The sequence below is a fragment of the Chenopodium album genome, chromosome 9 (genome assembly GCF_948465745.1).
Source record: "Chenopodium album chromosome 9, dcCheAlbu1.1, whole genome shotgun sequence".
NCBI lineage: Eukaryota > Viridiplantae > Streptophyta > Magnoliopsida > Caryophyllales > Amaranthaceae > Chenopodium > Chenopodium album.
The window spans coordinates 68,555,970-68,560,981 of NC_137842.1; the positions used below are offsets into that span (position 1 = coordinate 68,555,970).

The following is a 5,012-nucleotide window of genomic DNA, read 5'->3' on the forward strand; positions in this document are numbered from 1 at the left end:
TTATAAGTAGTAAGTTAGCTTACTCATGATTTAACTTATGCAGCAGCCTGGAAAGCTCCCTCGCAAGGATGATGAAGAGTGAAGACGGCTATCCTATGCTCCTAACAAACCATGTTTCAGAATTTCAAGCTCCCTCGCAAGGATAATGAAGAGTGAAGACGGCTATCCTGTGCTCCTAACAAACCGTGTTTCAGAATTTCCTCATGTCTTGGCATCTTTAAAATTTGCTGCTCTATATGTGTATTCTGTATCAGTATGATTTTATTTACTTGTTACACCTCAATCCATTTTCTCAACTAAGAATGATTTCCTATGTATTTTTGTACAATTACCTGATGTTCAAGCAGTTGTGTGTTTAGATCAATGATGTTTAAATCTGACCAAATTCAAATATTAACAATAGTTATGAATTTGGGCTTTTCCTCAAAGAAAAAAAAAAGGGCTTTTGGAAGTATGTTGAAGGATTGGACCCACATTCCTTATTCTGTAGGATATGCATATTGATATGGAATATGGATGCATCTTCCCCCCATTTTTTACTGAATTTTTGTAGTCTTCAATTCATCAATATTGCTTATTATCAATTCAGCACTAATAGATTTGAGTAGTCGAACTATATACCCAAAGTTGGTGACCTGAATTTGACCAAAATTGAAAGGAATTGCTCTATTTTTCCAAACAAAGCAATTTAGCAATCAACACCAATAAGGGCCCCAACATGAATTGACTCAAACCTAACGATCAATTTGCCTCCTTTATAGCTCTATCCAAAGTTGTGGACATCCACTCGTTAAAACTTGAAATAATTCGTAAACTTGCAAAAAAAAAATATACACACAAATCCGATAAGAACACCAATATACTTTGTAGATAATTCTTTCAAATTCTTTTGATTTAGGTTACCTTGACACTTTTTAATAAGCAAAAATACAATATAGATACAATTTTTTTTTCTAAGACGTGAAAAAATAAAAATTACATACACAAAACAAAAAAAAACTAAGAACCACTTCTGTACCATCCCCTACATTCATCTAAAATCTACCTAATTCTCTCCCAATTTTTTTTTCCTATCCACCATCAACCCAATAATTTAAAAATACACCTAATTAAAAATAATAATCCAATAAATTAAAATCCTCCATCAAAAAAAAAAAAAATCTCAATATCAAAACGGAACGACGTCGCTGCAATTAAAATCATCCGAGTAATTTCCCATACTATCCTCTGGCCAAGAATCACGAAGTAATTTCAACAACATTTGAGCCTTTCTTTTAGCGCGTTCAGTACAATCGCTTTGTACCAACAACAAAAGCTGAGTCAAAACTCCAGCGTTGACCGCCTCCCTTTGCAACCTCTCTGACGTGGAAGCGAGTGCCAGCAACGCGCCAGCAGCGTACTCTGTCGCCCTATCGGATATCTTAAGAATAGTCTTCACCAATAGCGGGACCGTAAGCGCGTGTGCCCCAAACGCGGCACACCCCTGTGGAATCCTACACAGGAGCTCCACGGTGGCAAGCGCGCGCTCACAGTCGCACTTGTCGAGCTCTGTGAGGCGCGTGATGAGCGCGTTTACCGCGCCAGCAGACACCGCTTTATGGCGGTGCTGCTTACTTAAACACAGCGCGAAGAGCGTCTTTACACCGATTTTTAGCGCGCGTGGGGAAGGAATTGGGTTTGTGAGAATCGAGATTACCCCAACATAAATTTCATCAGAGGTGCAAATAAATGATCTGAGATCTGTTGACTTGGTTCCGGCTATTACCGACTCAATCAACGCGGCCGAGTTGACTCGGACGTCGATTGACGACGGGTGAAACAGCAAGCTCACCAAGTACCCGACTCGGTCAGCGTCTGAAGCAATTGAACTACACACAATATCGGATGGAGGGAAGATAGCAAGGAGAGCTAACGACTCGTGTTTTAACTCGGACGAATTCGAGGATTCGTCCGAGTTAAAAAGAACCGAAACAAGCACATCTTTGGCATTAAGAGCAGCAATTAACGACCGATTCTTCTCAGAGTCACGAGCAAATCCTCTAAGCCGTCGCAACGCGGAAACCCGATTGTGAACCGGGTTAGACCCGGAAGAAGCTTGGTTTAACAAAGACCGGATTAGCGACGGGTCAGCGGGTTGTTTAGGCGTCGGAATTCGCTCGACGCCAAACGACCGATTCGAAACGCACCATTCTTGGATAAGACGACGAAGGGTGTGATTGGGAATTAGAGAGTAGTCGGCAAGTGGGACCCGGGTGACCGGACACGTGGTATTACCGGTGGCAACCCAGGCTTCGATGCTAGAGCGGTCGTAAGTTTGACCGGTACAGACGGTAACAGGGTCTTGCATTAATTCGAGAGAAATGGGGCATCGGAAATGGTAAGGGATTTGGATTCCGGCGGCGTCTAACGGCTCAAGGGGAATCATGGGGGGAATTCTTTTCTCTCTCATTGGAGAATTGGGGGGAATGAAAATGGAGAAGAAAAGAGGAAAATGAGTTTGGTAAAAATGAAAGGAAGTGGAACAAGGGAAAGGGGGTTTATATTCTGACTGTTGGGGACCCCCACACGTGTGACATTTACTGAGGGTGGTAAACAAACAAGGGATAGCCAATGCCATTGTTGTGGTGTTGGAGAATGTGATTGGGAATTTTTTTTTTTTTAAATAAATTAACAAAAAAAAAAAGTTTTTTTTTTAAAAAAAAGGGTGAAAATAAAAAAATAATGGGTTTGGTCAAAGGAGAGGACTAGAAATGGGGCCTACTAAAAAAATGGCGTTGGTAGTGGATTTTGTAATGTGAGGAAAAGATTTAATCTTTGGATTTAACGTTGGGTGTTTTGTTTGACTGATTTGATTGGCATCAATTTTTGGTGTGGGGAGAAAATTTTGGGGTTGATGATTTTTGTGCATTTCTACTACTATCACTTTCCCGATGGATGGTGATGGTACTAACTTGGTAACTATGGTAACAAACTGAACTTATGGTAACTTTTGTTTTATAGTTTTATGGTAAGATAACTAAGGATCTGTTCTCTTCATCTAGCTTTTAGTTCAACTTCAATCAGTTCAATTTATATATTTCTATGGTAAGATAACTAAAAAAATAAATTGATTAGCGATTACATAGTACAAATTTTGTTTAATTGCTTTAGGTTGAAAATTCACTATATTTTGGCAAATTTAATATGATGTAATTAATCTTTTATGATTAAAAGAAGAATAACACATTTTGAACCAATTTGAAATTTCTTTAATTTCAAACTCTTAAATGATGATCAATCTAGTTAGATGAGATTTTTGTTATAATATTTCTTATTATATATTTTTTTTATTATAGAAGAAAATTTTATATGGAGTATTTACCTTTAGAATTTATGGTTGTACTTTCCAGTATCTACCAAATAAATTTGGGTAAAAAAGTATTAAGTAGAGAAAAATTCAATTTAATTAAATCTTAAAAATTACGCGTAACAAATTTCATATAAATATTTGGCTATCCTTTAATTATTAAAGTTAACAAGCTACAAATTTCATGAGGATCAACAAATTGTTTTTTGCTTTTTCAATTGTAGATCTTTGCACCTCTAGGACTTTAATTTTCTAGGGGGGGGGGACAAAAAACCTTCAAATGCATTCTAGCTAATTAATGAGTGAATGAAGCAAAAAAAAGGTTTGAATTTTTTAGGACACTTGATTTAATTTTTTTTTTTTCCCAATTGCATTGAATGAAGAATATTGGAATTAAATTGAATTTGTTGATAACTTTGTCTAACATGAATTCAATTACCTAGTCAAATAGTCAATAGAGCTTTTAGTTCATTTTTTGAGGGGGTGGGGTATAATAAAGATATGGAGATGATGTAATTCATGTAGACATAATTTAGTCAAAGACATAAATTATTGCTAGTCATAATAATAAACTTGATATTTAAGTTATAATACTGTGCCCTTTTTTAATACTTTATTAATTGAAATAACTTTTCCCTACTATGTATCATGAAATGAGCAGAAGCGTATTCTTTTAGTAGGGAAAAACAACAACTAATTATAGAGCTTTTCTCACCTTTACGTTAAGTTGTGGTTTTGAGGAACAAGAAACCATGCAAATTTCTAAATTTATATAAAAATAATGCATATCTTCAATAGTAATTTTGCTACGTGAAGATATATATACAGAAGTCAATAGAGTAAATTTAAAGGCATTAGTATTAATTCTAACTTAATTATAAGGTCCTAAACCTTAGTTTATACCGAGTATCACTTTTTGTTTTGATCATTATAATGTGTATTAGAAGTATATATCGTACATGATAAAATAGTGGAACGTATTATCGTTTTTTTTTTAAAAAAAAAAATGTTAAAGGATCATCTCAACCAAAAGCACTCCCCCTCACATGAAAGGCTCTTTGGGCTTGAAATGTGGATGCAACACAGGTCCACCCATATCTGGTGCGAATTAATTCCACTTTTAAGGAGGGGCGGATGAGATTCGAACCCGTGACCTTTGTGTCACGCTGACTCCGTTACCATGTTAAAGGACCATCTCAACCAATCTCAACCAAAAGCTTAAGCTAATGGTTGAGGCCCAGCAATATGTTTTATACTCTATCAAAAAGTATATGTGTTTCGGTATTAGTAATAACTAATAAGAGGTACACAATAACATAATGGAATATCAAGATCTCACTTTTCACTTACCTTCCTCATACAATATCATACTTGGTATGACTCTTATTACTTTACATTCTAAAGATTTATGGCTTAAATTTTACCAAAAGAGAATGCTTGAATTTTGGAAATCTCTCAAAGTACTATTTTTCTACCCTACTTAGTACTTACAGTAATGTTTAATAATATTACTCTGTATGTATAATGAATTAAAATCATGTAATTGAAATAAGATTAATATTTTTTTTTTTTTTTTTTTTTGGATTAGGTAATAAAAAAAAAATACTCCCTATAAAAAAGGGGCAAAAGCACAATGCAAAGCCATTGATGTAGTCCATGTAGCTAG

At 35.5% G+C, this 5,012-nt stretch overlaps 1 pseudogene; it reads right to left on the reverse strand.

The window, feature by feature from the left end:
- Positions 1–848: 848 nt before the first annotated feature.
- Positions 849–2,490, reverse strand: LOC145558973 (U-box domain-containing protein 26 pseudogene; annotated as a pseudogene).
- Positions 2,491–5,012: the final 2,522 nt, after the last annotated feature.